Source organism: Lissotriton vulgaris, chromosome 7 (assembly GCF_964263255.1).
Source record: "Lissotriton vulgaris chromosome 7, aLisVul1.2, whole genome shotgun sequence".
NCBI classification, from domain to species: domain Eukaryota; kingdom Metazoa; phylum Chordata; class Amphibia; order Caudata; family Salamandridae; genus Lissotriton; species Lissotriton vulgaris.
In genome coordinates this window covers 1,413,554,737-1,413,568,124 of record NC_141695.1, presented here as the reverse complement: position 1 = coordinate 1,413,568,124, position 13,388 = coordinate 1,413,554,737, and the positions used below count along the sequence as shown (strand labels likewise).

The window sequence follows — 13,388 nt, the reverse complement described above, 5'->3', positions numbered from 1 at the left end:
CTACCGGTGCGTGTGGAAGTCAGTGAGTGGATGGCGGACTAGGAGATGCCCCCAATCAAGCCGTCACTATTGCGGTACGAGTGACGGAGCGCTAAGTGTGACAATACAACGACTGTGCGAAGTATTGAACCTCTCATGGAAACCAGATGATTTGCATGTTACTTATGGTCTGACATTGGTATCTTCAACTAAACGTGACATAAATATTCTCGTGCACAGTGTGGAGAACACATACATTATAATTTTGATTAATTGTCTGTATAACGGTAAATCGAACAATGCGATTTACACACACAATGTAGTGTAATTACACATGAGTCCTTACTTTAAACAATAATTTACCAACAAAGTAAGCACTTGGAATTAAACGTGCAATGTGTATACGGCTCTAATGTAATTACAACTAATGGGCACAAGGTAATTTCATATGGCAATAGAAGACATTTGTTTAGGCGTGATGTGCACGTTTGCGTAAGATGTGCACGAGAACGTACAATGCAATAAAAAACATGCATCAGGTTTCCGTGCATTATATGTACAGTGTTAAGGATAAAACTAATAGTCACCTAGAGTACCTTATATAAAGGACTTATGTGGTCAATTTACATTAGTGCCCATTATGGCTCGTCTGAACGTCCACTGGATATTATGTGTATGATATGTACAGTGTTTCACAGTGGTAAATTAACATTCGGTCCTGAAGAGGGCACTGCAGGCTAGTCGACATAGAGGTCAGGCCCTGGGCAAGTTAGAGTTGCCCCATTTGCTTTGGGGTCTCCTCCATCTCGTTCAACCCATTCTGTACTGAGTTAAGTGAGTGGATCCATCTGCATTCTTTATAGTTCAGAGCCCTTGTCAATAAACCACCTCTAGCATTGGGACTGATCTTCTCTATGACCCACCATCTTATGTTGTCAGGAGAATGGTGGTGTGTCGTGAAATGTTCGACCATAGGTGCCCCTTGAACTCCGCATCTTACTCTGCTCATGTGCTGAAGAAATCTGACCTTGGCTTTCAGGGTGGTTTGGCCAACAGATATAAGACCACAGGGGCAATGGATGGCATACATAACGTTGGAGCTATTGCACTTGGTAAAATGTGGTAGCTTGTAAGTTCTGTTGTTGTGTGTACATGTGGTACCCTCGTAGCATAGATCACACGCCTTGCATTGTCCACATTTATGATGCCCGGTCATGGTTGGAAGGCCCAAATGGCTTCTAAGATCTGGTGGATTTGGTGCCACAACAATGGTTTTCTTCAATAGCTGGCAAACCAAATACACCGATCTGTTTAGGTTCTTTTTGAATCTTGACTGGTCCCTGTACCAGATGATTACGCAGGTTTTTATTGCGACGAAACGCAAAGATGGGTTTCGTTATTTGGTTATCAGTGTTCAGGATATGCCAGTGGGAATTGACCACTTGTCTTAGTTTGTTATCAATCATTGAGTGCTTGGTAATGCATACCAAACGCTCATGTTTTTCATTACTTTGATTCTCAAACATGCTATCCCTATCGAAGTACCTTGCACGTTTGAAGGAGTCACGTACAATGCGATGGGGATAACCTCTTGCTGCCAACTTCGTCTTTAAAATATCTGCTTGGAATAAAAAGTCTTTCATTCAAGAGCAATTTCTCCTCAGCCTAAGAAATTGGCTGAAGGGAATTGAGTCTCGCTGGCTGCGAGGATGGAAACTCCCATATTCCAGCAGTGTGTTTGTAGCAGTAGGCTTAGTATAGAGGGATATATGCAGTTGTTAATCGTAATGTTCTACCCACACATCAAGAAACTCAACTTTTTCATTGCTAATGTTGGCAGTGAAGCGAATATTCGAGTCAGCTAAGTTAATCCAACTGATGAATTCATTCAGCAAAGTCTGGTCGCCGCTCCAGATGAAAAAAATATCATCGATGAAGCGCGACCAGGCTCGCACGTTCTCATAAAATGGGGCCATCTCATTGTAGATATTTATTTCTTCGAAATGGCCCATGTAAAGACAGGCCACGCTGGGTGCACAGGAGGCCCCCATGCTGACCCCCTTTACCTGATGGAAGTATTGCTGATTGAATTCGAAGTCATTTTCGCCCAATACAATCCTGAGGAACTCAAGAATCACACGAGCGTTGGGGAGATTGACCTGCCGAATCAAGATTTCCTCAAGGACAAGCAGTGCCCCTTCCTGTGGGATATTGGAATACAGAGATTCCACATCCATGGTGACCAGGAATTCAGTGAAGGGATCAAAAGGCAGCTTCTCGATCTTAGAGATAAAGTCACCAGTGTCTCTGACATAGGACCTAAGTTTGCAAACGAGCGGTTTCAGGAATTTGTCGATATATTTCGACAAAGGTTCTGTGGCCGAACCAATGGTGGAAACGATGGGGCGCATTGGTGGATTATTACGATCTTTATGGACTTTTGGAAGACCATATATTATGGGCATCCTCGTGAAAACTCAGACTTCACTATCTCTTCAAAGATAAGAGCAATGACGAATGCCAGACGAAAGACATAAACACTGGTCTGAAAATTAAATCCAAATTCCAACCACCGATTCACACGGTTCCGCCACAGGTTCTGGTGTTTGAGCAAGATGTTGCAGATGACACTGGAGCACAAGAGTCAGGTCGTTCAACAACCTTACTAAATTAGAACAAACAACACTGAAATCACTTTCTGAGGTACAGTCAATAACTATAAAGCCCGTGGATAAGGGCGGCTCTATAGTTATTTTGAACACTACTGACTACCAGACTGAGTGCTATAGACAACTAAATAACAGACAGGCATATTCTCCTTTGTCTATAGATCCTACTGAGGAAGTCATCAAGCAGATACGGGATATGGTTGAAGAGGCACTCTCCGAGGGTTGGATTACTCAAAGTGAGGAAGCATACCTGGTTGCAAAACATCCAATAACACCTTATTTTTACCTTTTACCGAAGGTACACAAACCGCAGAGGCCGCCGCCCGGTAGGCCTATCATTTCAGGAATAGGGTCTGCATTGGAGCCGCTGTCAACCTTTGTAGATTACTTTCTGCGGCCCATTGTACAACAAATGCCTACATATTTGCAGGACACTAAAGATGTGCTGCGTGTCTAACCAGAAATAGATTTCGATCGTGAAAGAGACCTGTTGGTCTCTTTCGATGTAGAATCTTTGTACACCTCTATCCCTCAGGATGAGACTTTGGAAGTTGTAACATCCATCCTGAGGGATAGTATAGGTGAGACCATCACTCCAGTACCGTTCATAATGGCTTTAGCTACCATGGCCATGAAAATGAACTATTTCAAGTACGAGGATAAGCTGTTTCTCCAGATCTCTGGAACAAGTATGGGCAGCGTTTTCGCGCCGAGCCTGGTGAATTTATACGTGCACCAGTTCGAACAACAACACGTACTGACACCCACCAACCCCTTCCACACCTCTATTAGGTGGTGGAAGCGTTATATTGACGACGTGTTGGTGGTGTGGAGAGGCACGCTAGATTCAGTCAAAGAATTCCATCAGTGGCTAAACAGTAGAAACTATTTTCTTATATTCACCATGGAAGCACACAAGGAAAGAATTGCATTCCTGGATTTGTCGATCTGTGTCACTCCTGCAGGATTGCAGAGTGAACTTTACAGGAAACCTATGGCGCGGAACTCACTCCTCCTTTAAGAGAGCTATCATCCGAAGTCCCTGCACCAGAATTTACCTTATGGCCAGTTTCTACGTGTTCGTAGAAACTGTTCTAACAGAGAGGACTTTGATGTACATGCTAGTAATCTTTGTGCACAATTAAGGGATAGACATTATCCCAATTCGCTCATAAAAAGATCAAGGAAAAGAGCGTTGAACAACAACAGAGAGCCTCTCCTTGAAGCTCCAATTCCTAAACCACCTTTGGAAAGACTCACTTTTGTGAGCACCTTCAACACCAGAAGCAATGTCATCCAAAAAATTGTAAGAAGACACTGGCGCCTTCTGAACCATGGCAAAGAAAAAATTGCGCAACCCTTGTTTACTTTCAAAAGGGCTAGTAGCATCCGAGATCGACTTGTTCACACACACCCTAAAGAGACTCCTAAGAAACTTGGTGAAACCCTATGGAATCTCCCTCCAGTGGTTGGCATCACCCTTGCGGTACCTGCTCGGTCTGCCCACAGACAAAACACACAAGGGAGATAGATATAGGTACAAATTGACCTTGGCTACAGTGCAATTTCAGCAATTGTAATAGTACCAACTTAATTTACATGCTGACATGCCCCTGTTCCATACGATATGTGGGCATGACTACCCGGAAAGTCCGTACAAGAATGCTAGAACATAAGAGCTCCTTCCGCTGTAAGAAAAGTCACACCAAACTTACCAGACATTTCTTGGATCATATTTTCAAAAAACAGAGGTCCTTAGTAAAGAAGAGGAAATTCTAACAATAAATATAGACTAAATAGAGCTATATTTTTAAGAATGCCCAGCCGGACACTTTAATTTCTTGGTAGCAATAATATAAAACAAAGGGAATAAAACACAGAGTGCGATGGACGTGGGACACCAGCCGATGTCCGACTAACACACTTGGGGAACAAACACAAGGGAAGGAATATTCAGGCAAAATCGGGTTATCTGACAATCAAAATTGCACAATGATAATCCTCAGTATACACATATGCATGTTCAAGTTGTACGTTAACTATGCATTTAGTGCACTAGTTGTCGACGATGTTTCGAACCTCACAAATTATTGGTTCATCCTCAGGACACAAATGATTGCCTAAAGAGTTAATAATTAAGCTTGAAACCCCTAGGGATAGAATCTACGTTAATGCGAAGAATTCGAGGGGAACGTTGCCCTGGTCCAAAAATCTGGAGTCAAGAAGGTGCAGGTCCACAATGGGGGTCCTTGCACAGCGTGAGGCAGCCTTTCTTGGATCAGGCACACCTTGAAACGGACTTCCAATGGACTGTCCTGGAGAAGCCGTACATACCCGGCTACATAAGTGATGTGTCGGGGTACCTTTTCCGAAAGGAACATAAATGGATTTACAAGCTTCAGTCTGACAAAGGGGGATTAAATGATGATATTCCTTGGACCTTATTATGGTGATCTGCCTCTGCGTCTACTAGAGGTTATTACCAACCTAGCCCTATTCCATAAGGTCAATATAGTCAGAAACTAATTTGCAAGCTGGTTCCCAGTATAAGGTCCAATGCTGATATGTAATATCAAGTATTTAGGATGCACCACTATGCTTATCCCTACCATAAACATACCGGACTCAATCCGAGTCGACGGATTTGCGCATCAGTTGTAACAGAAAGGCGTTTACATTGTCATTCGTGGCTGTGTCAGGTATATGATACATTTGAAGCCTCGTAGACTTATTCGCAATACCGGTATTACTATCCCGAGGGAATTATCTCCCTTAGTGAGATGATATTGCAGTCTTATGATAACACCAGTGAGCGTTAATCGTGATGCACTGACTGTGACTGGGTGTGCTTACATGAATTACATACTCGAGCCTAATTGTTGCAGCTTATATTACAAATGGAGCATGCCAGGGCTCAGGGTTTCCTGCTTACATGATTTATACACTCGAGCCTAATTACTGCTGTTTACATTACAAATGGAGCATGCCAGACTTCCTTAATACAACACAGTTATGAACAAATACCATGACGGCTTTCCTACATGTAGGAATTCGGAATTTATTTCCAGTTATGTTTTCTAACAACTCGATATAATTGCCACATAGATTACTGGTATGCAAGAGTCAATAAACTACAAGTATTGCCGCTATGACCTCAAAGAGTAGTCCTTAGCGCGTGATCTCGCGCTATTTCGAACGTGAATTAGTGCGCTTTGTCTTTACCAGCTTCGTCTTTTTTAGCATCAATAGATTTACCGGGCATACTCAACAAGTAATTGTTTCAATCATCCCTGGGCGTTTCGAAAACATATAATCAGAGGGAGGCTCGGGGACACATCATAATCAGGTCCGAGTCATTGAACTACAAAAATGGCCGCGATGACGCCACCTAGTAGTTCCGAGCGCGTGTTCTCGCGCTTTTTCGAGCGCAAAGTAGTGCGCTTGGTTCCCTAAGTAAAACACACTTACTAAGCCCATCCTAAAGTTATTCTTCCGTTATCCTCCTTCCTTTGTATAAAATAAAAGTTGAGGGATGTGCAGGGATATATTACAACAGTGCTGCAAGGGGGCAGCAGAGACTACCTAGGCGGAGGGTTACCATACTAACAAACCCTCGCAAGACTACTAATACTGAGATCACCTACATGTCGGTACCTCCCCCAAGCCTCAGATGGGAGCTTGAGGTACTGACGGAAAGGTGAGCACATATGGTAGTACATAGTTCTACATATATATTAAGATGACAGCTTTGGCAATTATCTTATACTGTTTAAGAACCTTTTGAAATAGAACAATTGGTACCTATAATAGCCTGGTGTCAGAGTTAATTTTCTGGGTTATCTTGAGGCTTAGCATACTGAGTCTGTAGATTGACCTACCCCACATGTTTGCCTCTAGATATAGGGTATTTTGTTCACAGGAATGATTTTTAGGCATGGTGAAAAGCTTATAATGTCTGCTTTATTGTGCTACATTCCTGTTTTCCTCCCTATGTCTTTGTAGTGTGGGGCCTCCTACAACCTGAGCAGAGTCCAGGTGAGGTGAGGTCTATTCCCCTACCATTAAGGGTGAGCATATAACATTTAATTTTCTTATATATACAATTGGTTTTTGGGTGACACACTATGCATATGGGACTGACACATCCAATACAGTATTAATGATGTAACGTTTTCCTTCACAGAATTCACAGTAGCCAAAGTGAATTGGAGGGTAAATGTCCACGGTTGCTACAGGTTGTACCGTATTCAACTACTTTTATCATACTTTATTTCTCTGGTGATGGTGGTGATTTCTTTATTCCACTACTAGGAGTGCAACTATTATAAGAGCAGAGGCCCTGATGAATGCCAAGGGATTAAACACCCGTCAGGCATAAACATGTTGGCCCATTTTTAGACAGATATTAGTTACTGTCTCTTTTGCACTGTTCTGGTTTTTTAATTAGGAGGCGTGTCTTGTCCGCAGAATAAAGTTGTTAGAAGGAGGACATTCCATCCTATTTTAAGTCACTAATTTTCCTGTTGCACTTGTTTACTTTACCATCAAAAGATCAGTCATCATGAACTGTTTGTTTATTTTAGTGGACCAAATCCTAAAACAGCAATAAGGTGCGGTGTTGTTTGTCCCAATGATCAGGGGACCAGCCTAATATGCACCAGGGTTTGGCCAAATGATAGGACTGATCATTGAGTCTATTTGATGGAAACCCTATACTAATTGCTTTGGATTAGTCAGCCATATACGAATAACCTATGATGTACCGGTCTCTTCTATGCATGTAGTGTTCACCCCTCTCTCCCTTTTTTCAGAAATACGCTGTCTCTATGTGATACATACACTCTGAGATCCTGTGGACTCAGTCACGACAGTGCAGCTTTAGAATTTAGCTGGTAGACCCCCTGTGTTTCGTGTGTTGTACATTAAGTAGGAGCTGGGGATAAAATCAGGTGTGGGTCTATATATCCCTTGGACCCTCTTTCTAACTGTTTTGGTTTTTGTCTGTCAAATCAAGGCTTGGCAAGGCTGTTTCTGTATCTTGGAAGTGTTTTGCTTGCCCGCTTAGTGCCAGCCACAGACCTACTGGTTACAAGCAGTGATTTTCTCTTTATTCTTCTTTTGATGCATCCATTGCGGTAATCCCACCAAAATTCAAGGCAGCCGCACAACATGGCCTTAGAAACCAGGTAACATTAGCACCATCATACTGCTTAACGTTATTATTTACCCACAAATAAAATAATCAGGTGACTCCTGTTTCTCTTGGACTCGTATTGTCCATACCAGGAATTTCCCTTGATATAATAAAGCATTCTCATTGTGTCCTCAATTACGGTATAGTGTTTATTTGCTAAAATGAATTCAGCATTGCTTTAGACTGTATCCCAGAAAGCCCCATACACCAGAACCCACAATCAACATGCTTTGTTTTACAACACACAATTACCATCACATCTTTTCATCCACTACAAAACACACGAGTAAAAAAGATTTGCATTTACAATGCCAATAGCTCTAACTCTAAGAAATGTGAGACCCACTGCAAATGTTTGTTACAGCCTGTGTTTCAATGCATGGGATCCTAATCCATCCTAGGGCTTTGTAGGTATTGAACATGTTATAAATCTTTGTAAATCTATGTTCAGGTGACAGCATATTCCACACAAGTTTTTTGGTACGGCAGAAAAAGTTTCCAACAGGGCAACGATTCTACATACAATATGCTAAAAGGTTTGAGGTATTAGAATTGTCTCAGCATGACAATTTCTACATAACATAGACAACTATGTGCACCAGGTACTGACCTATGTACATGTGCTTGTTTTGATTCAGAGATGGGCTATCTGAATATTGTTCACCACAGTATGAAGGCTAGAGATAGTATGATCTTTAGCACCTTGAGACCTTAGTTATTTTTAGTGAATAGTCTCTCTTTGGACAAGTTATGCAAAGAGTGTGGACTGTTCTTAGTAGATACTTTTTAATACTCTATTGTGTATTTCTCATGAGAGTTTCACTGCCTGCAAACAGTGTGGTACAGCTTAAACATATCAATAGTGTAAACACTGTTTACAGTACCCACTTTTCTACTGATACCCACTTCATTTCTGACTGTAGGTTTGGTAACTGAGTGGGGTTTGATACGGGTAAAAACTGTCCATAGTAGGGGATTTGTTATGTAACAGAATTTAAGTATCTAGAGGAATTTGGTTTTCTCTGAACAGTTGTATACAGATTGAACACCGTGTGCAGTAGAGGGTACCCTTTTATCTGTGGTTGTTACTCAACATGAACTCGGCTACCTTTGAAGTTTATGGTATAGGGCAAATGTTGCACATACCAGAAGCTGGTTTTACCTATAGGGATTGCATGTATGATAGTATTAATGATGCTTTATATTATTGTGAGCTATTTTGCCCCATATTTCATAGCTCTAACATATCCGTTCATAGAGAAATGTGTACAAAAAAAGATTGGCTGATGTCATTTGAGATGTCAAATCAAATCAAATCAAAACAAGCTTTATTCGATTTAAACACTTAAATCATAAAAGTATCATACATAAAAGAACAAAAGTCATGTGTTACATGTCCATTAGTTTGGAGGAATGAGAGTGTCAATATCAAAAATGATGATAGATTATTAATTTCATCACATTAGAATAAATTCCCTTAAAAAGCCATACATACAAGGATTAATAAAATTCATGTAGCAATTAAAACTAAGGGGATAACATAGTTTTTAGGTTTCTGATCACACCCTTCAAATATTTTGCTAAATATTCAGTAAAAATGTATTTATCCAAAAGTTGTAATTTAAAAAAAAGTAGGCCGACATTGTCTCAGACCTAACCTTTTTAATATTGGTAAAATCCATCTTCTGAGCAAGAAATCATAAAATTTTCAGAAGAACAAAACATGTGTAGTAGACTGAGAGGAAATGGTAAACAGACATAATATCGATTCCAAAATATCGATTGGACAAAATATCGAGTAAAAAATATAGACTGGACAAAATATAGACTAGACAAAATATAGACAACAAAAATATCGAGTAATATCGACTAGAATAGCCAAAATATCGAATCAAAAATATAGACTAGACATAATATAGACGAGATAAAATATAGACAACAAAAATATCGAAAATAAGGTAAGTTATTAATATTTAATAATATTTGTGTAATATAAATCTGTAGCGGGTTGTGGGTTTATAGGGGAATAGGGTGGGAAGTAATTTAATTATAAAGAATTAATTATGTAAATTTAATCTAATTGTTAATTAAATAATAATTGGTAATTAAATAAAATATAATTGTTAATTAATTAAAAATGAATAATTGATAAATAATTAATTTTTAGTAATTTATATTCTTTAGCGGGTTGTGTGTTTACTGGGGAATAGGGTGGGAAGTAATTTAAATATAATTAATTAATTATGGAAATTTAATCTAATTGTTAATTAAATAATAATTGGTAATTAATTAAAAATAAATAATTGATAAATAATTAATTTTTAGTAATGTATTTTCTGTAGCGGGTTGTGTGTTTATAGGGGAATAGGGTGGGAAGTAATTTAATTTTAATTAAATAATTATGTAAATTAATTATATTTTTTAAATTAATTATTAATTGGTAAATAATTAAAATATAATTGGTAATTAATTTAAAATAATTAATTGGGAATAGTAATTTTCACCCCTACGCTATCCAACGCTTTCCCTACTGTAGCACCCACTGGAGTGGGAATAGTCATTTTTACCCCTACGCTATCCAACGCTTTCCCTACTGTAGCACCCATTGGAGTGGGAATAGTAATTTTTACCCCTACGCTATCCAACGCTTTCCCTACTGTTGCACCCACTGGAGTGGGAATAGTAATTTTTACCCCTACGCTATCCAACGCTTTCCATACTGTAGCACCCACTGGAGTGGAAATAGTAATTTTTACCCCTACGCTATCCAACGCTTTCCCTACTGTAGCACCCACTGGAGTGGGAATAGTAATTTTTACCCCTACGCTATCCAGCGCTTTCCCTACTGTTGCACTCTTTGGAGTGGGAATAGTAATTTTTACCCCTACGCTATCCAACGCTTTCCCTACTGTTGCATCCACTGGAGTGGGAATAGTAATTTTTATCCCTAAGCTATCCAACGCTTTCCCTACTGTTGCACCCACTGGAGTGGGAATAGTAAATTTTACCCCTATGCTATCCAACGCTTTCCCTACTCTTGTACCCACTGAAGTGGGAATAGTAATTTTTACCCCTACGCTATCCAACGATCTCTTTAATGTAGCACCCACTGGAGTGGTTACAATAAATTTAAACCTTTTGCTATGCTACGGTAAAGATATTCTATATGTTTTATTAATAACATGTATTTACATATATATATATATATTATTATGATAAATTTTTAAAGTTACATTAATTATGTAATAATGTTACATTTATTTAATAATTTTAACAATGTTTATATTAAATATATTTAATATTATAATAGTTTTAACTTATTTTAAAGACAAAAAAAATCGATATTTTGACAGTCTATATTTTAAACACTCGATATTTTAAACTCGATATTTTTGTACTTACCTTAGTGAAGATAGAAAGTCGATATTATGTCCCTCGATATTTTTTCATCGATATTATGGGAACTCGATATTTTGGTAGTAGATATTATTTCAGTGATCCAGAGGAAATGTCATCACAAGGACACAGGTCTAGAAGTCGGGACCATACGCTCATATTAGGAAACGCAATCATTCTATAAAAACTGCCAAAACGGAAACAAGTTAACAACATCCTATTGTAACTTTCCTTCACACTTGCAAGATAGGGTTGAATCCCTGGTTGTGATAATAACAATTGGTTCTCTCTAACAGCGATTTGACTATTTCTTGAGATAATCTGCAATTCCCCAGGAATTCCATGCCAATAGTCTTTAGTACTTTCCTTGGAACAGTAGCAATAGTGGACGGGTTAAAAAAGTATTCTGGGCATCACAGGTTAATGACAAAATTTATTAATTAAGCCATGGTATATGTACCTCCCCTACCAATTTAAGACAATCATTAATCACGTCACAATAAAGGTCAGTGGCGAGACTAGACCAGATCTTGTGCCATAATAGGACCGGCTGTATTTTGATTTTATCTGATAAATATGGCACTCCAAGTTCTGCATAGCAGATATAAGTAGCCATACTATTAGGAACCGCTAGAAGATATCTTATAAATAAATTCTCCACTGATTGTAAAGGTTGTACGTCTGTAACGACCCAAATACTGGCTCCATAAATGACTGTTGAAATACATTTGGCAGTATAGATTTTTAACACTTCAACAATAGGTCGTTTGCCCAGCTTCCTGGCAAAATTCACCAGAGCTGCCGTAGATTTTGCAAATAATAGTTTCCTCGCTCTTACAACATTTACTCACAAGCCCCTTTTTTCAAAAACTATTCCCAGGTATGAGTAATAGTTAGTAAATCCCAGCTTTTTATTGTTAATAATCTTGACACTTTAAACTGTTCTCGCCACATTTCATTACATATGTTTTAGTAATATTAACCTGGAGATCTAGATTTTACATGAAGGCAGCAAAGCTAGTAACAACTTTTTGCAGCCTTATTTGCCTATGGGATAGTAGGACGGCATTGTCCGCATATAATGACGCTACAATTTGACGGCCGCCAATTCGAGGGGTATCCTGACATTCCTTAGTTAATGCTGCGCCCAGGCCATTTATGTACAAAGTAAAAAGAAAGAGGGCTAGCAGGCACCCCTGGCTTACCCCCTTTCTAACAGGGAAATTCTGACTGCACCCCTACCGCTGTACCATAACGAACACTGGCCTGCGCATCATGGTACAATTGCCTTAGAAAATTAATACGTTGTAAATCCATACCCATGCCCTCAAGGATACACCAGAGCTTGGGATGGCTAACGCAATCAAATGCCGAACTCAAGTCGACAAAAGCCAGAAAAAGATTCCCACGTTTGGACTGTATAAATTTGCCCCAAATTAGATTTAAATTTAGGCCTTGTTCAATGGTACCTAGGCCTTGTCTGGAACCGTATTGCAGTTCCGTAATTATGCCCATCTCCTCTGCCCATCTCTGCAATCTATTTCAAATAATACAGACTGCCACTTTCACAAATGCATCCAAAAGCGAAATTGCCCTATAACATGCTGAATCGTTTCGGTCTCCTTTTTAGAAAATGGGTACAAGGATTGACTGAGACCAAGTGGGAATAAATCCCTGCTTACAACAGGATTTTAAAACAGACGTTAAGAGTGGACCCCATAGGAATAGATTGGATTTATATAAATCCATGGGAACATTTCTGGCCCGGGAGCTTTCCTTCCCTTACTTGCGTTGATTGCTGCCTCTATAACTTCCTCCACTGTAAAATCTATGTCAATGGGGAGGAGATGTCATCAGTGATGCATAAATTATGACATTGAACATGTCATGAGTTATGTAATATGTGAGATCATATGCAGTGCATGGCGGGGGCGAACATTATAGTTAGCTCACCTAACTATAACTGATGAATTTCTGTGGTTTTTTTAGTTCCAAATTTTAATGTTGTCACTGACATATTCACCTAATTATAATGTCACTTTAACCTTTGTTTTTTCAGTCTATTTCTAAGGTTTTTTTTCAACAAAAGTAGATCTTTATATCACACCTAACTATAATGTTACTTTAACCTCTGTTTTTTTCAGTGAATT

The 13,388-nt window shown here is 39.2% G+C and overlaps 1 protein-coding gene across 1 annotated transcript in view; it reads left to right on the top strand.

Annotated features, from left to right (window-relative positions):
• LOC147705746 (uncharacterized) overlaps positions 1-13,388 on the top strand; it is a 327,579-nt gene that overhangs the window by 84,025 nt on the left and 230,166 nt on the right.